The sequence below is a fragment of the Mobula birostris genome, chromosome 3 (assembly GCF_030028105.1).
Source record: "Mobula birostris isolate sMobBir1 chromosome 3, sMobBir1.hap1, whole genome shotgun sequence".
In the NCBI taxonomy this organism is placed as follows: Eukaryota; Metazoa; Chordata; class Chondrichthyes; order Myliobatiformes; family Myliobatidae; genus Mobula; species Mobula birostris.
The window spans coordinates 97738333-97760847 of NC_092372.1; the positions used below are offsets into that span (position 1 = coordinate 97738333).

General features: G+C 43.3%; 1 protein-coding gene across 2 annotated transcripts in view; it reads right to left on the reverse strand.

The window, feature by feature from the left end:
- arhgap24 (Rho GTPase activating protein 24) overlaps positions 1-22515 on the reverse strand; it is a 471388-nt gene that overhangs the window by 443239 nt on the left and 5634 nt on the right. Inside the window, exon 1 of one of the 2 annotated variants that reach the window (XM_072253125.1) lies at positions 13662-13680. The exons of the other annotated variant lie outside the window; for it this stretch is intronic. The gene's annotated coding sequence lies outside the window, so the exon portion shown is untranslated. Of the gene's footprint in view, positions 1-13661; positions 13681-22515 lie in introns of those variants that run through there. 2 annotated transcript variants of the gene reach the window in all.

The window sequence follows — 22515 nt, forward strand, 5'->3', positions numbered from 1 at the left end:
CAGAGTTCTAGCATTCTGACAGCATGGGTGGCAAGAGTAGCAAGGCACAAACACAAAACAATTGTTACCGCACTGTTTATGTTATCCAATATCCCAGATATTTCACAATAGAATTATCAAATACAAGTTGACACAACGAAGATACTAGCATGGAAGAGGTTTTGTGCACCAAACATTTCCAGGTCATCAGATGTTGCCAAGGTAGAGGATAATCATACTGCAGGCTTGTGAATAGCTCAGAAGTAGTGTTACAATGTGAAGAAGATAGCGCCTGTGAACAACACAACCTTCAGACAGTTCACTAAACTACCACTTTTACTTCTTTTACTTTTTTTTCTTCCTTCAACTATGGTTCTGCTACTAATGGAACCTATGACTTACAGTTTGATGGTACATTATTGGGCCAATTGGGTGATCTGGAGCTTTGCTGTCTCCAGAGGAGCTCAGCGAGGTTTCACCGAGATCAAGAAGCCAAGAACCCGTGATCGGCCCCATTTCTTGCAGATCTCACTGATTATAGAGTTGAGCAAGATCGAAATCAACAAGGATTAGAGGGGTGTTCAGCACCATCAGCCTGCATTTGACGCGCGGAAGGTCTGTCTGTCTGTCTCTCTCTCTCACTCTCTCTCCTCTCTCTCTCTCTGTCTCTCTCTCGCTCTCTCTCTCTCTCTCTCTCCCCCACCCCCCCCACCCCCACCTCTGTGGTGCCAGAGTCTAGGGTTTTAGGCAAGGTTTAATCAACACAGTTTGTGGACTGGACTCTGTAATTCATGTTATGATGTGTTTCTGGTCACTTTTTTATTGTTAGTTTGTGGGATTTTGATTGGAGCGAACTGGCTCTGCAGCCTGCAGTTAACGAATGACAGTGCTAAACTGAACTGAACTGAACATTGCTAGACTGGTTCAATGACTGTGTGGTTTGATGTTTTATATTCTGTGTTTTTGCTCATTTTTCACCATTTGCGTGATTTCTTCTTTTTCTTTTGCGCTTTGGGTGTTTGATGTTTTCTTTGACCGAAGTCCATGGTGTTTCTTTGTTTTGTGGCTGTCTGTGGGAAGGCAATTCTTAGGGTTGGATACTGCAGATGTACTTTTCTAATAAGTGTACTTTAAATCTTTGAACCCACTAGATGTAACAAGGATTAAATTATTTAAAGATGGAACAGCTCCTTTAGATAGGTAAATACAATATAGTATCAAAGGTGATATGAATAAATGTGTTCTTTCTTTGAATGCTGCCTTGTTGAGGAATGAATTCACTATCAGAAAGAGAATTTCTGTATTGGAATCACCTGCTTAAATAACCCCACTGGGATAGTAAATGATAGATGCATAGCCAACACCAGTGTTGTTTTTCTTCCATTAGATGGTGCATCACCAACCTGCATGTTGAAGCAGATAAGGCCACATCAACTAGAGACCTGAAAGATGTCAAATAAATGAAAGCAATCGAAAGAGGAATTTTCTCAGCATGTCAAATTGGCAGTGGCTAATAAGCAGGAAGATTACGAAGTGAAGACACTGTTGGAGCTAGTTGGAGAGCTCCAGGTAACACTCAAGACTGCCAATGATATGACAAGTGAAATTTGAGAATTACTTCAATCCTTTGCACAATGAGAGAGTGGACCAATCACATTGTACAGGGTGGGGGCAGGTACTCGCTGAATGGGGAGACACTGATTTGAAAGTGATTTAACTACAGCCTCTGGCTCCAAGGTTTGTGACTTCTGAGATCTGAGGGACTTATTGCTCCATGAGAGACTTTATGACAGCCTACTGGTCGGCTGGTGGCATAGTGGCATCAGCACTGGACTACGGGGCGAGAGGTCCCAAGTTCGAATCCAGCCTGCTCCCGGTAAGAGCTGGTGATCTCTTAAAAAAACTCACCCGGCAGAAGGCAATGGCAAACCACTGCTGTAACTTGCCTCGTACGTCAGAGCGGCATGGAAGGAAATCGTCCACTAACTGGAAATAATTCTGGATGCGACATACAGAATAATGGAGAGAAAAAGACTTACTCCTGCAAAGTGTGTCAAATTCTGCCAGGCTTCAGAGTCATCCAAAGCCAGAGTTGATGAGTTGAATAGCAGGAAACACAATTCAGTCCATACAGCTGAACAAAAGCACGGGGATAATCCAGAGTAAGCAACTGGCATGAACACAGAGAGGGATGACGTCCAGCTGATGAGGTATGCCACAAATGCAAAACCACAAACACTTTTTATTCCAGTGTAGAGGGAGGTAGACAAATAGCAAGAGTACCAGCAACGGATCAAGGCCAGTCACAAAGCTGGCTATCGTCCTTGTAAAATGTCCAAGGAAGAATTGGATGCGATAAAAATCATTATTAATTCTAGCCAGAGAGGAATTTCAATAAATGAACAGAATAAAGGAGGCCAAGAGCTCAATGCAGAACTAGAAGCAGCGAGATTCATTACAGAACCAGAAGCAGAGAGACACAATACAGGCCCAAGTAGGCAAGGATGCAACATGTAATATCATTCATTAGACATTTGTGAGGAAACTTGAAAGAGACAAAACAAATGCTCACAACGTATAACTAAATGACTGTGATGCCACTGGGAAAAAAACTAGGTGAATATAACAAAACTTAGAGAATGGAAAGAAGTACCTAAGAGAGTGAGGGAAGAGGGTGCAGGCTACTCCAAGTGCAAATTCTACCCTCAGTAAGAAGCTGCTGTAGATGAGTTTGCACAAGTGCTTGAAAGAACTCAAAAGCTGGAGGAAAATATCAGCTAGAAGTAGATGAAAGGAAACAGTGGGAAGTATTTCCTTTTAGATGTCTTCTGAGCTGTCAAAAAGGAAGTAAAAGCTGGACCTGAATGACAAAGATCAATACAACCTTGATTCACATTTATAGAGTAAATTTAATGTCACCAAATATCCCAAGATGACTCATAGTAGAATTATTAAATGTGCACTGACACAGGGATGTGTTATCATGTAGCACAATACAGCAATCATGACCATTCTCAGGGCAGCATGTGTTATGTTGGATGGAGATGTAAAATTGTTATTCTCCTCATATTTTTCCTGTAGTTTAAATTTCCTATGCTTGCTTGTAATTTTATGTAATCGCCTACAGACATGTGGTTGTTCAGTGAATTTTCCAGTAATTACAGTACAGTTGATTCTGTAGTTTTCTAGAAGCCTTTTAGTTTTCAGGAGCAGCTGTCACACCACATGAATCTGGCTAGTTTGTAGGTTAATTACTATCACTGGAATTTTGCTATCTCTAGTATGAGTTTGAGAAAACATGATTGTTTTTTCCTTTTTCTTTGTTCTCTCAGCTCCTCTTTCTTCTCCATTGTCCACGCTTGTAACATTTAATAAAATGGCCTTAAGCAACAAGATTTATACCTCATTCTTGACTTCTGAAGAACTTCTGAAAGTATCAGGATCCAACCGTTACCAAGAAGGGGGAAGGCTGCAAGTTTGTGAGTAGCTCAGAACTATTAGAATGCCACTAAAACTGTCAATACATGTAGATAGACTGCGTGGCACGGTGACCTTCATCAGTTAGGACATTGGAGTTGGGAAGTGATGTTTCAGTTACATAATACATTGCTAAAGTCACACTTGGAGTAATGACTAAGGTTTTGGATCCTCTGTTATAGAAAAGAGGATCCAAACTAAACAGAGCACAGAAGAGATTTGCCAGGATTTGAGAATTGGGTGGGTGGGGTGGGTGCGTAGGCTGAGTTACATGGAGAGATTGGTAGACTAGAGCTTCATTCTCTGGAACGTAGCAGATTGGGGGGTGACCTAACAGAGGTATATAAGATCATGAGCAGGTTAGACAGGATGAAAGAACATCATCTTTTACCCCAGAGAGGAGATACTGAAGCAAGGGGGCATAGGTATAAATGAGCGGTGCAAGTTTTAAAGGGGACATCAGGGGCAGCTTCTTCGTGAAAAGAGTGGTGTGTATTTGCAATGAACTCCAAGAAATAATGGTTGAGCCAGGCACTTTAGCAACATTTAAAAGGCATCCTGATAAGTAGATGGATGTGAGAGATTTAGAGCGTTATGGGCCAAACACAGAGAGATGGGACTAGCTCACTGGGCAACACAGTCAACACGAACAAGTTAGGTTGACGGGCCTGTATGACTCTGTGACTCTATAATGTGACAAGGGGTAAATCATTTAAAGAAAGGACAGCTCCTGAGGACAGAGAACAACAACTTAGTGTTAGACAGCAATTATATAAATGTGGTTTATCTTTGAACAAGAAGATGAGGGAGGCATGGCCAGAGTGGCCCCTTTGGGAAGTGGAGAGGGGAAGGGAGAGGAAGATGTGGATGGTGGTGGCTCCTGTTGTAGATAGTGGAAGAGCGAGGAAGGAAGGAAGGGATAGAAACATAGAAACATAGAAACATAGAAAATAGGTGCAGGAGTAGGCCATTCGGCCCTTCGAGCCTGCACCACCATTTATTATGATCATGGCTGATCATCCAACTCAGAACCCCGCCCCAGCCTTCCCTCCATACCCCCTGACCCCCGTAGCCACAAGGGCCATATCTAACTCCCTCTTAAATATAGCCAATGAACTGGCCTCAACTGCTTCCTGTGGCAGAGAATTCCACAGATTCACCACTCTCTGTGTGAAGAAGTTTTTCCTAATCTCGGTCCTAAAAGGCTTCCCCTCTATCCTCAAACTGTGGCCCCTCGCTCTAGACTTCCCCAACATCGGGAACAATCTTCCTGCATCTAGTCTGTCCAATCCCTTTAGGATCTTATACGTTTCAATCAGATCCCCCCTCAATCTTCTAAATTCCAATGAGTACAAGCTCAGTTCATTCAGTCTTTCTTCATATGAAAGTCCTGCCATCCCAGGAATCAATCTGGTGAACCTTCTTGTACTCCCTCTATGGCAAGGATGTCTTTCCTCAGATTAGGGGACCAAAACTGCACACAATACTCCAGGTGTGGTCTCACCAAGGCCTTGTACAACTGCAGTAGTACCTCCCTGCTCCTGTACTTGAATCCTCTCGCTATAAATGCCAGCATACCATTCGCCTTTTTCACCGCCTGCCGTACCTGCATGCCCACTTTCAATGACTGGTGTATAATGACACCCAGGTCTCGTTGCACCTCCCCTTTTCCTAATCGGCCACCATTCAGATAATAATCTGTTTTCCTATTTTTGCCACCAAAGTGGATAACTTCACATTTATCCACATTAAATTGCATCTGCCATGAATTTGCCCACTCACCCAACCTATCCAAGTCACCCTGCATCCTCTTAGCATCCTCCTCACAGCTAACATTGCCCCCCAGCTTCGTGTCATCCGCAAACTTGGAGATGCTGCATTTAATTCCCTCATCCAAGTCATTAATATATATTGTAAACAACTGGGGTCCCAGCACTGAGCCTTGCGGTACCCCACTAGTCACCGCCTGCCATTCTGAAAAGGTCCCGTTTATTCCCACTCTTTGCTTCCTGTCTGCTAACCAACTCTCCACCCACACCAATACCTTACCCCCAATACCGTGTGCTTTAAGTTTGCACACTAATCTCCTGTGTGGGACCTTGTCAAAAGCCTTCTGAAAATCCAAATATACCACATCCACAGGTTCTCCCCTATCCACTCTACTAGTTACATCCTCAAAAAATTCTATGAGATTCCTCAGGCATGAAGGAAGGATAGAGGAAGGGAGAGGAAGATGTGGATGGTGGTGGCTCCTGTTGTAGATAGAGGAAGGGAGGAAGAGATACAGGAAGGAAGGAAGGATAGAGGAAGGGAGAGGAAGATGTGGATGGTGGTGGCTCCTGTTGTAGATAGAGGAAGAGCGAGGAAGGGAGGAAGGGATAGAGGAAAGAAGGAAGGATAGAGGAAGGGAGAGGAAGATGTGGATGGTGGTGGCTCCTGTTGTAGATAGAGGAAGAGCGAAGCAGGGAGGAAGGGATAGAGGAAGGAAGGAAGGATAGAGGAAGGGAGAGGAAGATGTGGATGGTGGTGGCTCCTGTTGTAGATAGAGGAAGTTACGAAAAATGTGATGTTGGATGAATAGCCCAGTGGGGTGGTGGGCAAGGACCAGAGGAACTATCCGCAGGTTTGGGTTAAAATGTGTAGGAAATTGAGATACGGTGAGGAATTCATCAATAGCATGGGGGGAGGAGGTGTGGAGAAGCCGCATTTTTGAAAAATGAGGACATCTTGAACAGCCTAGACTAGATGCCCTTATCACAAGAACAGATGCAGCAGAGATGGAAGAACTGAGAAAAGGGAATGGCATTCTTGCAAGTGACAGAGTGGGAGGAGATATAATCAAGGGCCAGTCAGTTGGTGGTAGGAGCAAACTGCAGTAGAAGTAGACCCATAAGTTGAGGATCAGTCTGGACACAGAAAGCGCACAAGAGAGTAACAGCAGGTGTAAGTCACTTGGTTCCCTAATCCTGCCTTACTATTCATAATGATCACTTCTCCACAATCCTCAATTTGCTGATCTTTCAAAAGTGAAATACTTCCTCATTAAATAGTCAATGATTTAGCCTCCACAACCTTCTGCAAAAGAGAATTCCAGAGATGCAGTTCTGTGAGAAGAAATGCCTCTCTCAGGTGCACTCCCACCCCAACTACACACACACACACACACACACACACACACACACACACACACACACACACACACACACACATACACACAAACACCCCCCCCAACTTATAACCATTTCTCTTCATACAAAATTCTCCCAGTACTAGAAATACTTTAACATCACTCTCAGCACGCCTTCTTAGAATCTTACAGTATTATATTCCCTTATTTTCATCAACACCAAGGAGTACAGAATTAACTTTTCAAACTGTTTATTAAAGGGTGATAACTCAAAAATGTCCTAAAGAAAGATGAGTCAAGAAGGAGTAATGACTATGGTTGCTGGGATCTGGAATAATGATGAATTAAGATGGGACCAAAGTATTGGGAAGACTCAATGCATCTCATCTCTAGCAAAACATATAGATACCAGGAAACTCGAATCAGTGCAGCATCCAGAACGCCCTACCTTTGGCAGACTAAGAACATGACTCACCCACACTGAGAATCTGGGGGCAGTGCAGCTGACAACTTACCCCAAGACCCCGGAGCAACACGCCCCAGTCCATTATTCCACTACAGCCTGTCCTGGGGTTGGCAGACTGTATACGTGCATGGGTGGGCAGGTGGGAGTTGTTCTGTCACTTTTTGTGTTCTGTGCTGTTGTGCCAAACACTGTGGGCATGCTACGTAGGTATTAGAATGTGTGGCAACACTTGCGGGCTGCCCCCAGCACATCCTTGGATATGTTGGTTGTTAATGCAATGGCACATTTCACTATGTTTCGATGTGCACATGATAAATAAATCTGAATAGCAAGCTTGCAGACACAAAGCAAAACAATGTGACAAGTTTAATTGGGAATCGAGCAGATATTCCCACAGCAATTTCACCTCCTTAGCCACAGGAACCATACCTCGGCCTGGGACAACATATCATTTATGTATAACATACAAATCATGTGCACTGTTACAATGCAATGACACCTTTTAAACCATATTTTTGCATTACAACGGGTTTAAAGATTGCATCCATTCACATGTACAGTTGCTCAAAGCATGATACAACATCTATGATCTTAGGAATACCTCAAGGTCAAGGCTGCCGTGTTGCTTTCACAAGGGTGTAACTTACAGACTACTAACTATGATTATACCACCGTAGTCCAGAAACTATCTGTGTCAATTTCTTCTGAAGGGCCTCCAGTACAAGTATATCCTTTCTTAAAAAAGGGTACTGAACCCCAGCAACAACACATTATACAATTGCAACAAAATCCCTCTACGTTTAAACTCCAAGTCTTGAGCAATGGAGGCCAATGAGTATACTGTAGAATTAAGGAAGAACTGCAGGTGGAAATTCTATACTCATTAAGAATCTGATAAAGCTACATGAACAAAGCATTCAAATGTTTTAATGTGCTTGATGTTAGGAATAGGTTTTTGGTGTGCAGAGCTCAACAGCAAGAGGTAAGTTCTAGCAACCTTCAACTCATCTTTTGGGAGCTTTCAGTGGCTGAGGATACATTTTGGGATCAGCAGCGCACCCGTTACATTTCAGGAACGGTAGTGTAACACTATGCAAGTAATAAAAACTTCGATCAGAGAGGTAGGTTATAGAGAGCAGTGTGAGGCAGAAGTAGAGACAAAGTTCAGGAAGAGAATTTTGCTTAGGATCTTGACAGCTAGTGGCAGGACCCCCAGAGATGAAATGTATAAAATCAGGGATGTGTGTCTGATCAGGTTTGAAAGTGATCTGGAAGGTCTGCGGACTGAAAAAGATAATAGAGTCAGGGGTGGTAGAAGCCAGTAAGGGATTTGAAAATGTCTGTGACTTCCAACTGTTCCGTTAAACTCAACCGAGTTAAGGAGGATTGTGGTGAGCAATGGAAATTTACTTGTTCATTTCAGGCACCCAGTGCTGATATCAAGCACAATAACGTGAATAGTTAAATAGCTTCTTCTTCTTCTCTGCCCGTGTTCTTAATTTTCTGTAAATTGTCACATACCCACTCCAATGAGATCTCCTTTCCATCTGCCACCTCAGCCATCCTGTAATCTCTGGATGAGATGCCAATTAGTGCAGAATTAAGGCAGTTTTATGCCAGTAGTCCTTGCCCTACTCAGAATTGAATTGAAACTGCATGCCAATTTCCAGTCAGCAGAGCAAAGCATAGAGGTCCTTCTCTGATGCTCTATGACATTCATCAGTATATTTTAGGAATCTAGGCACCATATCAGGGTTAACTCTCAAAGATTAACACCAACCAATCTACTTTTCCCTTAGTTCCATCAGCAGATGCATTGACTTGATGAGCTCAGCACTGGAAACCTCAGGGTTGCGGTCTCTGTGTACTGGATTAGGTACTTTTCTGAGAATAGCACTTTCCAAAACAGCAGATGTTACCTCACCTTCCCAAAAACTAGTGCGGTGAAGAATCCGGGACAGCGCATTTGCAGAAAGAAAGAGGATTAAGGAGGGAAGAGTGAAGAGAAGGCAATGGAAGGGACAAGAAGAGTAGCATGAAGAGGCAATGAAGGGAGTTCAAACAGTGTTTGTTGGCTGTTGACAGAGAAGAAGCAAAATGTGGCAGGATAGAAAAAGAGTAGAATTGAACAGTGAGGAAAGGGGACGTGATGAGCCTTCAGACCCAAGACAGGCAGATGCTGGAATCTAAAGTCCTCAGTGTATCTAAAGGTTCAATCCTAAAACTTCAACTATTCCTTTTCATCCTACAGATCCTGCTTGAGCCACTGAGTTTCACTAGCAGATTGTTTGTCAGTGAGCCAAGAATCAGAAAAACTGGAAGGAAAGAGCTTAAGCAAAGGCCAGAGGTAAAAGGAATTTTCTTAGCTTTCTAGAAGTGGAGAAGGAAGACGCAAGCTGGTTTGGCTTGAGGGCAGAACAGCACTGGAGGTTACAGGAAACAGTCTCTGTGAAAGAGTAATTAATGAGATATGTAGCAGTGTGGCTTTGAATCTGATCTGGAGGGTAGGACTGAAACTGTGAACCAAGCTGGTACTATTATGACTACCATTAAACCGGATTTTTATCCAACAGACAAAACCTCACTAGGCGAGTACTAGCAGCTGTTACAACTGCACAAGTTCAGAATTAGTCAACAAAGGCAAATTTACCCCCTATCTATTTCCTTTTCGGTGGAGTTCCTCAGCAGGTGGGAAGCACAGCTTCTTGATGCTATTCATAACTTTCTTCTAGGATTCTGACAGTGTGAAATCTGCCTGTCTGCTATCTTTAATACAGCGAGTAATTCATTTCCTGTTTACAGGAAATGAGGGCCTGGTCCAAATAGGGCTAAACCTTCTCTTCAAATTTTCTGATCAAATAGTTAAGCTTACCCACAGAACTTTATCTGATACTGCGTATGCTGTGATAGTCTGCTCTTGGCATTGAAAGTAAGTTTCTTGATCTTGCAGAGAATTGGGCCTGGAGGTCAAGTCCTTAAATCCACTGAGCACCTGATTTATAGCTAAATCATTTTATTGACCTTGATAAATTTGGTCCTTTCACCTGATTCTCTCATTCACGTTCCTGACAAGGGATGTCTGGCACCATTAGCACTCTGCGAGCTTCACCAATATATCTCAGCGCCTCAGAAATGAAACCACTTCATTTACTAAAATAGCAAATTTACCTCTACTTAAATCTAAATAACAAAAACTATTCCACCACGACTGAATTTCCCTTTTAAATATTACTGCCATTTTTTTGCTTTAAAAATTAATTATTTTCAGCTGATTTTGCAATAAGATCAGAGATAATGGGCTGAGATAAATTCATTTACATGAAATAGAAACGCCAAAACATTTTCTACACATAGAGAAAGCTTCAAGGATTTTCCCAGTTTTTGTCCAAAGCTGGCAAGATGATCCCATGGTGTTTTTTTTTAATATTTGTAATGTCTTGCTTTTGTCCAAAATCAATCAAGTTTTATTGTTTCCTTGTATATAATTTTAGACATTAATCCTTTATTCAATGCTAATTACAACTCCGTATCCAAAGCTTGTTTCCACTGAATGAGAAGTGGAGCACGACTCACTGCTTTCATCATGTTGCCCACCTCCCTTTCACACATCAGCTTTTGCCCTGCTTTCCAATGCAACACACACAACATACTGGAGGAACTCAGCAGGTCAGGCACATCTATGGAAATGAACAGACAGTCATCATTTCAGGCCGAAGCCCTTCAGGACTGGAAAGGAAGGGGAAGATGCCAGAATAAAAAGGTGAGGAGAGGGAAAGGAGGCCAGCTGGAAGGTAGTAGGCAAAGCCAGGTGGGTAGGAAGGGTAACGGGCTGGACAGAAAGGAATCTGACAGGAGAGAAGAGTAGACCGTAAGAGAAAGGGACCTTGGCATTTTTACAGGAGATAGGGTGGAAGATGTATAGTTGAGATAATCATGGGAATCAGTAGGTTTATAAAAGACGTCAGATGACAGTTTATCTCCAGAAATGGAGACAGAGAGATTGAGAAATGGGAGGAAGGTAGGCAGGCGAGAAGAGGTAAAAGGCCAGAGTAGGGAGCAGAGGAAGAGGGAAAGGGGAGGGATTTTTTTTTATTGGAAGGAGAAATCAATATTCATGTCATCAGGTTGGAAGCTACCCAGACGGCCATGATAGGTCCTGCCAACATTTAAGCAGGCGGCAGGCTTTCTCAAAGACGGAGAAGTGGCAGAATCTAGAAATACTGGCAAGTTCAGGTCAGTGTAGGTGAGAAGTGCTTTTATGATGTGCAGATGTCAGGAGACTTCTTTAACATAGTCAATATTTTCTTCTGCCTTTTGCACTGGGTCTCTTTTATAAACCTTGCAGGATTCATGTTAATGTTTCTCTTAAATCTACAGATCCACAGTTTAATAGTTCTGATATTTTCACACCATAATTCTTGTACTTTACTCATCTATGGCATCATAAAATTTAGTACTCAAGGTATATTTCGATACTCTCACCCTAAAATACCCCCGGTCTATCTAGAAGGGCACTGTTACTATGTTATTTCTCTGTTATTTTATATATGTTATTTTAATGCTTTCTGAAAGATCATGACATAAACTGCATCCCCATCTATTATTTTCTGGGAGAAAAAAATAATAGATATATATTCTCAAATCCACTGGCAATTTTTCTTCAGTTCCTTTCCTTCTAGCTGCTTGTTTATTCTTTTCTAATTATAGTGACAAACAATTTACTGATGCATTGCAGGTCGATCAATAGTTCCCAACCTTTCTCCTTCCCACTTTCTGAATGGAGGTGTAATATTTGTCACTTTCCCTTCTTTCAACATAGCTGGGTAACGTGTCATTGCTGTCTAGAGGAAAAAGACTGCATGATGCAGTTAAGTATAAACATGAGGAAGTCTGCAGAATCGAGAAATACAAAGCAACACACAGATTGTTGGAGGAACTCAGTAGGCCAGGCAGCATCTATAGAGATGAATAAACAGCCGACATTTTGGGCCGAGACCCTTCTTCAGGATGGCTTTCTGGTATTTCAGTGAGCATTTATGACCATGCCAAAGCTGATTGTTAAAGGAACATTTGCCACGAGAAATGACTTACCAAGCTGCCTGTATTTCAATAGGCATAATGGTTATTTATTATTTCCCTAACAATGTTATGCTAACTGATTGGCCTTTCTAAACAGATTAAAAATGCAAATAATAAACAGATGTATTTTTCAGTGCCAAAAGAAATCTGTACCTAGTACATTGGAGCTGGCAGAAAAAAAAGATGCAGACAAGGCAAAAGTCACAGCTAACGGTGATTTCTTGGCTGGGGAATACCAAGACAAAGAAACCAATCAAGAGAATCGTGCATGGAAAAAGAAAGAATCTCAGATCCGAGGGAGGTATCACAATGAAACAATGTGACCATACAACAGGAACAGAACAAAGCAATTATTTACTTACTTGTATTGATATAGGGAGCAGAAGCGGCCCCTCCAGATAGCAAGCCCGGCCACCCAAGAACCGCCAATTCAATCCTGGCCTAATCAAGGGACCATCTGCAATAACTAATTAACCTACCAACCGGCACATCTTTGGACTCTGGGAGAAAACAGGAGCATCCAGAGAAAGCCCACACAGTCACGGGGAGAACGAACAAACTCCTTATGGGCAGCAGCAGGAATTGAACCCTGGTCACTGGTACTGTAAAGCGTTGTGCTAACCACTATACTACTGTGCTGTCCCAATTCTTGCTTATAGATGCAAGCCACTTCTTGCAGGAGGAATTTCACTCCATTTCCCCGGTCTGGATACAACAGACATTGCATTATCATTTTCTGGATCCAGTGGAATAAGCCACACTTTTACCATATGGCTAGCAAGCATTTCAATTTCAACTGTGTCTAGTAAACATAAAAAATGCTGGCACCTTAATTTATTATGTGCTCATTTCAACAGTGGATCTGGCCTTTGCATAGCAGCATATCCTGTAGACAGTATATACAGTCATTTTGGACCAGCTGGCTGGGCCGTGGCTTTATCAACAATTAACGTCACACCAACCACCTGTCAAGAAGTGTACAAGATCATCTCCAAATTCATGCCACATCTTATACTAATGAACTCCTTAAATGACTGTTGTTGGATACCTTCAACACAGAGATATTGACGATTCAAGGGGACTCACCAGTAACTGTGAGAACTACTTAGTATAGCCATCAAACACTTTATAACCATATAACAATTAAAGCACGGAAACAGGCCTTCTAGTCCGTGCCGAACTCTTACTCTCACCTAGTCCCACCGACCTGCACTCAGCCCATAACCCTTTACAAGTTAGTAATGCTCACCTTGCATGGATTAAAGTGATATCATGACAGGACTGATATGAGACTATGTCTCAGAACTAACATGACTGAATCAAGGCATGCAGTGTAAATGACACTTTACAACTGGAGTGCTCACAAGTCCTTTTTAAACTGAAGGGACTGACTAAGAAAAAGAAGAACAGAGATGGCGCTATTACAAGGATTATCCCTCAATAATAATGATCAGCTAGATGCAGAGAGCATCTGCATTTACTGGCGAGTACTTTTATTGGCTCCGCTAACAAACGGATGACACAACTAAGTACCTGCGTGCACACCCACTGGGTTTCTCCAACCCTCCGTGGACAGTCAAAGAAGAGAAAATACACGGGAAAAGGAGTCGGCGCTGGCCAGGTGTTCTTCCTGATCCTGATGTAATCTTGCGTTTCCGACGTGCGGTCATCCACATGTGTGATGGTTGATCTCCACAGAGTTGTCGCTGCCTGTGCACCCAAAATCCTTCACTTCGTATTTCCCTTATCAGAACAATCTAAGATGTTTCAGTTTCATTGGCTGAAGCTCAGCTGACTGAACTGTGTCAGCTTCTCATTGGATGTGGCCCAAGGCTACTAGCAGTATTGCTTTATGTCTCTTCCTTCAGCCTCGTGTCTTGAGTAATTTTTTTTTGTTCTTTCCAACTCAGACTGGCTCAAGCCAGGTCAACCAAACACAGGGCCAGATGACCAGATAACAGGCTATCACCTGTTAAATGGGATCCTGACCCAAACATATCATCCATCCTCCCCGACTCCGCTTTCTTCAGGGATCACTCCCTCCCCATTAATCTCCCTCCTGGCACATATCTCTACAAGTGACAGAAATGCTACACCTGCCCATTCACCTCCTCCATTTGAGGCCTCAAACACTGCTTCCAGGCGAGGCAACACCTCATCTACAAATCTGTTGGGGTTGTCTATTGTATCTGGTGCTCACGATGCAAACTCCTATACATTGGTGAGACCCGATGTAAATTGGGGGAAATCACTTTATCGAGCATCTCCACTCCCTCCACCAAGTGCAGAATTTCCCACTGGCCAACCATTTTAATTCCTCTCCCCATTCCTGTTCTGACATGTTGGTCCATGGCCTCCTCTTTTGCCACAATGAGGCCACACTCAGAGTAGTGGAGCATCACCTCATATTCCGTCTGGGTAGTCTCCAACCGTTGGCATGAACATTGATTTCTCTTTCCAATAATTTTTCCCCCTTCTTCCTTCTTCTTCTAGCCTCTTACCTCATCTCCTTACCTACCTATCCTCTCCCCCAGTGCCCCTCCTTCTTCTCTTTCTCCCACAGTCCACTCTCCTCTCCTGTCAGATTCCTTCTTCTCCAAACCTTTACCTTTCCCTCACACTTGACTTCAATTATCAACTTCTGCTAGTTCTCCTTCCTCTCCCACCCACCTTTTTTATTTTGGCATCTTCCCCCTTCCTTTCCAGTCCTGAAGAAGGGTCTTGGCCCAAAACATCGGCTGTTAACTCACTTCCATAGATGCTGCCTGACCTGCAGAGTTCCTCTGGCATTTTGTGTGTGTTGATCTTGGCTGCTTTTTCTGCAAGCCTGCATTTTGCATAATAAAGTGGTTCCTATCTGAAAGTGGACTCGGATTTATCAGATTATCAACAGAAACTCATTGCATCTATGTTCAGTTGCTCAGGTTAAGTTATCCATGAGTCAGTTCACAAATCGGCAGCAGCAAGGACAGTCTCACAAATAAACACCCACATTCCTGCAATAACATGTTTGTTTCCACTGCCCTTGCCTCATGCCTGTTCACTGATTTGTAGATTTTTGTTCTTTCTGGCCAACAGTGGCATATAAAAAGGGCATTGCTGCTTTGAATTCATCCATTTAAGTTTGCAAACATATGGTTTCACAATCAACCTTATATTGAAAATTCCAGCCCTCAAGGTGAGATCTTCACACAAAGGTACTGCTCCAACATAATATCATCATCACCATGTTCTGTGTCGTATGATCCTGGTCAATCCATGAACATGGTTGTTCTTGGCAATTTTTTCTTCTGAAGTAGTTTGCCATTGCTTTCTTCTAGGCAGTGCCTTTACAAGACAGGTGATCCCAGCTATTATCAATATTCTTCAGAGAATGTCTGCCTGCTGTCAGTGAGACATAACCAGGACTTGCACCAACGGCTCATACAGCCATCCACCACCTGCTCTCAGGAGCTGCACCTTGCCCAAGGGTGACCCACAGGCTAGCGGAGGGAAGGAACGCCTTACACCTCCTTTGGTAGGGACATAAATCGACTGCACCACCCAAATATAGGCAAACAAAATGGTGACAAACAAAAGTAGGTTTCAAAGCATGCTTCCCATGCATCCCCTATCCATTTAATTGCTTAAACTTAAAGAAAGCACAATAATAATAATGAAATACTGCAGACTTTGGATTCAATAACCAGAAAAACCAAGTGAAATCGACAACAAATAGTCTGAGTAGAATGATTCTAGTGTGTGATCCCACTCATGAGCTCATTGGTGGCAATGCCTCTCCCAGCATATGATTATTGAGGTTACCACTGGAGTGCTGGTCTATTTTCAGACCTGAAATTTGAGAGCCCCAGGCTGTTGGGCCTTTATCCTCAGTTAGACTTCTACTGCCTCCCCAGAATTGGTTTTACCTCACAGAGAATTTACATTATTGGCAATCCAAGGCATAGTCACTCACCAGCTTTTCTGCAGGTGCAGCTTTTTATTTTGTTCTTTCAGACTCTTGAAAATCATTAGCACAGAAGAGGCCATTCAGCTTCCCAACCTTGTTCTGCCCGCCATCCACCCCATTTGTTTCCCTAGTACTTAGTAGGAGGCAAAAGAGAACAGAGGTAGGAAAATAAATTGCTATTTCTCAATTGCTTTCCTTCACATTTGATCGCAGACTATTCCTGACCACACCCTCACCAACTGACCTCAACTTCCAATCCCCTCACCAGTGCATTGAGGACCCCTCACAGTTGGACATCCACAGGTGCATAAGCACCTCTCTGCTTCCTGCACTTGCAGCCTAAAACCCAGTTCATCATGGAATAAATCGAGATGAACTGAAGGCTAGACACATTTCATTTCAGATCTAATTACTGTAATACCAGTCTGACCACAGAAAGGGTAGGAAATGTTCAAAAACCTGTTCTGAAGTTGCAATAACTGGCCAAAATGATATTTCTGTTTATTAGTAGGGATTATTTTCTTCCATAGATGATTTAAAAGCTAGCAGGGTTCCTTGATTTTCTTTTTGTGTTAATAGTTAGCTTAGCATTGACATTTATAGCCCAATAAAAAGTTAATAGAAGCCATTAGAGATTGTGATGCTTTTGAGAGCATTTGCACATCATCTGCAGATAAAATCAAACTTTGGATATCAACTATTTTACACACACAGAAAATCAGTCGCTCTTTTTATGTGCTTTGTGTTGTGAAAGATAAAATATGCTGATGAGGAAACATAAACGCAGGGCAATGGGAGGGAGATGCTGTGCGATGAGCCTCAATAGTGATGATCCCCAACACAGAAGCATCAAAAACAAAGATGCCATCAGACACAGGAGCAGAATTAGGCCATTCGTTCCTGAATCTGTTCACCCCACAAATCTGCCTGTCCTGGCAGACCTATTGTCTCAGCTTGCTCCTGTCCCACCGAACTCGTTTCTGCATACCTCGACACGGTTTTATCCCCCCCTTGTTCAATCCCTTCCTACCTATGTTCGTGACACTTCTCACGCTCTTAAACTTTTTGATGATTTTAAGTTCCCTGGCCCCCAACGCTTTATTTTCACCATGGATGTCCAGTCCCTATATACTTCCATCCCCCATCAGGAAGGTCTCAAAGCTCTCTGCTTCTTTTTGGATTCCAGACCTAATCAGTTCCCCTCTACCACCACTCTGCTCCGTCTAGCGGAATTAGTCCTCACTCTTAATAATTTCTCCTTTGGCTCCTCCCACTTCCTCCAAACTAAAGGTGTAGCTATGGGCACCCGCATGGGCCCTAGCTATGCCTGCCTTTTTGTTGGCTTTGTGGAACAATCTATGTTCCGAACCTATTCTGGTATCTGTCCCCCCACTTTTCCTTCGCTACATCGACGACTGCATTGGCGCTGCTTCCTGCACGCATGCTGAGCTCATTGACTTTATTAACTTTGCCTCCAACTTTCATCCTGCCCTCAAGTTTACCTGGTCCATTTCCAACACCTCCCTCCCCTTTCTAGACCTTTCTGTCTCTATCTCTGGAGTCAGCTTATCGACTGATGTCTACTATAAGCCTACTGACTCTCACAGCTATCTGGACTATTCCTCTTCTCACCCTGTCTCTTGCAAAAATGCCATCCCCCTTCTCGCAATTCCTCCGTCTCTGCTGCATCTGCTCTCAGGATGAGGCTTTTCATTCCAGGGCGAGGGAGATGTCCTCCTTTTTTAAAGAAAGGGGCTTCCCTTCCTCCACCATCAACTCTGCTCTCAAACGCATCTCCCCCATTTCACACACATCTGCTCTCACTCCATCCTCCCGCCACCCCGCTAGGAATAGGGTTCCCCTGGTCCTCACCTACCACCCCACCACCCTCCAGGTCCAACATATTATTCTCCGTAACTTCCGCTACCTCTAACAGGATCCCACCACTAAGCACATCTTTCCCTCCCCGCCTCTCTCTGCATTCCGCAGGGATCGCTCCCTACACAACTCCCTTGTCCATTCGTCCCCCCCATCCCTCCCCACTGATCTCCCACCTGGCACTTATCCTTGTAAGCGGAACAAGTGCTACACATGCCCTTACACTTCCTCCCTCACCACCATTCAGGGCCCCAGACAGTCCTTCCAGGTGAGGCAACATTTCACCTGTGAGTCGGCTGGGGTGATATACTGCGTCCGGTGCTCCTGATGTGGCCTTTATATATTAGCGAGACCCGACGCAGACTGGGAGATTGTTTTGCTGAACACCTACGCTCTGTCCGTCAGAGAAAGCAGGATCTCCCAGTGGCCACACATTTTAATTCCACATCCCATTCCCATCCTGACATGTCTATCCACGGCCTCCCCTACTGTAAAGATGAAGCCACGCTCAGGTTGGAGGAACAACACCTTATATTCCGTCTGGGTAGCCTCCAACCTGATGGCATGAACATTGACTTCTCTAACTTCCGCTAATGCCCCACCTCCCCCTCGTACCCCATCCGTTATTTATTTATATACACACATTCTTTCTCTCACTCTCCTTTTTCTCTCTCTGTCCCTCTGACTATACCCCTTGCCCATCCTCTGGGTTTTTCCCCCCTTCTCCTTCTCCCTGGGCCTCCTGTCCCATGATCCTCTCATATCCCTTTTGCCAATCACCTGTCCAGCTCTTGGCTCCATCCCTCCCCCTCCTGTCTTCTCCTATCATTTTGGATCTCCCCCTCCCCCTTTCAAATCTCTTACTAACTCTTCTTTCAGTTAGTCCTGACGAAGGGTCTCGGCCCGAAACGTCAACTGTACCTCTTCCTGGAGATGCTGCCTGGCCTGCTGCGTTCACCAGCAACTTTGACGTGTGTTGCTTGAATTTCCAGCACCTGCAGAATTCCTCGTGTTTGTGTGACAAACACCCAAACACTATTCCTACACCATGTCCATATCCCTCCATCTTCCTTACATCCATATGCCTGTCCAAACATCTCTTAAAAGCCTTCAATGTATTTGCCTCTTCCACCATACCAGGCATCCATGGCATTCGAGGCATCCATGACCATCTGAGTAAAAAACTTACCCTCACATCCCCTTTGAACCTACTCCTTCTCACCTTCAATGCATGCTCTTTTGTATTAGACATTTCAACTCTGGGAAAAACTCTGGGAAACAGATACTCTCTGTCCACTCTATCTATGCCTCTCATAATCTTGTAAACTTCTATCAGCCCTCCCCTCAGTTTCCGGCACTCCAGAGAAAACAACCCAAGTTTATCCCGCCTTTCATGATAGCACAACCCCACTAAGCCAGGCAGCATCCGGGTGAAACTCTTCTGCACCAACATCTAAAGCCTCAATATCTTTCTTAAGTGGGGTGACCAGAACTGTATGGAATACTCCAGATGTGGCCTAACCAGAGTGTTCTGAAGTTGCAACATGACCTTTTGACTTTTGAACTCAATGTCTCGACTAATAAAAGCAAGCATTCCATAAGCTTATCGACCTGTGTAGCCACTCTCAAGGAGCTATGAATTTGGATCAAAAGATCTCTCTGCTCCACAACACTGTTAAGGATCTTGCCCTTAACAGAGTACTGTCTCCTTGCAGTTGTCCTACCAAGGTGCAACACCTCACATTTATCTGGGTTAAACTCCATCTGCCATTTATCTGCCCATATCTGCAACTGATCTACATTGTGCTGTATTCTTTGCCAGTCTTCTACACTATCCACAGCTCCACCAATTTTCATATCATCTGCACACTTACTAACCCACCCATCTACGTTTCATTTAGGTTATTTACTGTATATACATCACAAACAGCAGAGGTCTAGCACAGATCCCTGTGAAACACCACTAGGTACAGACCTCCAGCTCATATAAGTCCCTTCAACCACTACCCTCTGTTGTCTATTCACAAGCCAGTTCTGGAACCAAACAGCCAATTCACAATGGATCCCATGCATCTTAATCTTCTGGATTAGCCTCCTATGAGAGATTTGTCAAACGCCTTATTAAAATCCATATCGACAATATCCACTGCCCTACCCTCATCAATCACTCTTGTCACCTTGTCAAATAACTCAATCAAGTTGGTAAGGTATGACCTGCCACACACAAAGCCATGCTGGCTCTTCCTAATTCGGGCCATAGGTTTCCAAATGCTCATATATCCTATCGCTAAGAATTTTCTCCAGCAATTTCCCTACAACTGACGTGAGATTAACCAGTCTATAGTTCCCAAGACTTTCCCTAGTTCCCTTCTTAAATAAAGGTACAACATTAGCCACTCACCAGTCCTCCAGGACCTCGCCTGTGGCTAGAGAGGACATGAAGATGCTGATCAAGGGCCCAGCAATCTCGTCTCTCGCCTCTTTCAATAACTTGGGGTAAATCCCAATAGGCCCTGGGAATTTATCCTTCTTAATACTCTCTAGGAGGCCCAACACTTCCTCTTCCTTGACCTCTAAATGTACTAAAGCATTTATATGCTCAGCACAGATGACCCGGTCCTTTTGATTGGTAAATACTGAAGCAAAGTTCTCATTAAGGACCTCACCCACATTCTCCACATCCAAGCAAATGTTCCCCCTTTATCCTTGAGTGGTCCCACCCTCTCCCTAGTTATCCTCTTGCTCTTGATGTATGTGTAGAATACCTTGGGATTCACCTTAATCCTTCTTGCCAAATACTTTTAATGGCCCTTCCTGGCTTTCTGAATTCCCTTCTTTAGTTCTTTTCTGGCTTCTTTATAATCCTCATGCATGTCATTTGATCCTAACTTCTGAAGCTTTACATATCTTTCCTTTTTCTTCTTGACTAAATTCATCACCTCTCTGGACATCCAAGGCTCTCTTATCTTTCAATCCACGTCCCTCCTTCTAACAGGATCATACCTTTCCTGTATTCTGTACAATTGATCTTTAAACACCTTCCTCATGTCTAATGTGCACTTGCCAGAGAAAAGCTGTTCCCAATTTACACTTCTTAGTTCTTGCCTCATGCCCCCATACTTTACCCTACTCAATTTAAAACTCTCCCACAAGTACCGTACCTATCCTTATCGATAGCTATCCTGAAAGTTAAGGAGTTGTGGTCACTGTTCCCTAACTGTTCATCCTCTGAAAGGTCAGTCACCTGGCCAGGCTCGTTACCCTACACATAGTCCAGTATTGCCCCTCCTCTCATTGGATCGTCCACATATTAATTTAAGAAACCTTCCTGGATACACTTAACACATTCAGCCCCCTCGAAACACCTTGCACTAAGAAGGTGCCAGTTTATATTACTCCTCAAACTTTAACTCTTTCATTCCTGGGATCATTCTCATGAATCTCCTCTCCAATGCCATCATATCCTTTCTTAGATAAGAGGCCCAAAACTGCTCACAATACTCCAAATGTGTTCCCACCAATGCCTTATAAAGCATCAGTCTCTCATTAGGTAGGGAATGAGGAAAAATAAAGGTGAAGGAGAAAGGTCTGAAAGATGCTCAGGGGGAAAAAAATGAAGGCAGATCAGAGGCCTGAACTAAGCTGGGCTCCAAAACAAGGGAAAGATTTGAGAGGTGGTGGAATCAGGAAAAGTTATTCCGGAGGAGCTTGGAGGAGCCCGGAGTGGAGAGGAATGGGGAGACAGTTAGTGGTGAGATTAGAAGGGAAAGAGGGGATATCTGAATGTAACTGGGCTTGCTGAAACTTGGAGACTCTGTCAACCAAAGTTAAATATCAAATTGTGTCTAAACAATCACATTATAATAGTGATTCAATTACCTACCATGTGTTATGTCTATTAAAGCAAGATATGAAGAGGTTAGAGCCAGATTTAGGGTTCAGGTTTCAAACCCCAACCTGCCAGCTCTCAAAAATTTTAATTCCCTTTTTTCTCTGCCTTGCGTTCTTTTTTCATAGAAGCTTTACCTGACACAGATATGTCAGTTACAACTTTATTTATCTATCAATTTCATAAACCTAATTATTTCTTTAATTATAAACTCAAGAAAATCTGCGGATGTTGGAAATCCAAAATGCTGGAGGAACCCAGCAGGTCAGTCAGCATCCATGGAAAAAAACAAACAGTCAATGTTTCAGACGAAAGCCCTTCTTCAGAACTGGAATTGCTGAAATTCCTAATATTGTTTACCAAACTAAATGCTCTTGCATCGTTAGCAATTTTTAATATTGTCCTTGTTTTCTCTAAGTCAACTTTTATATAAACAGGATGAAAGTGGACCCAGCACTGAACCTGCTCTACATTATGTCTAATGCTGCAATAACCTGATAGAGATTTGCTTCCCACTATCTAACAAATTTCTTCCTAAACTGCTAACTTAATAAAAGTCCAAACATTTGCACCAAGACTTCCAAGTGGTACATGATTAAATGCATTCTCCATATGCACTACTGCCACTACATCCAAGCAAGGGTGCAAAACAGAAGCAGGAATTCCTCCAA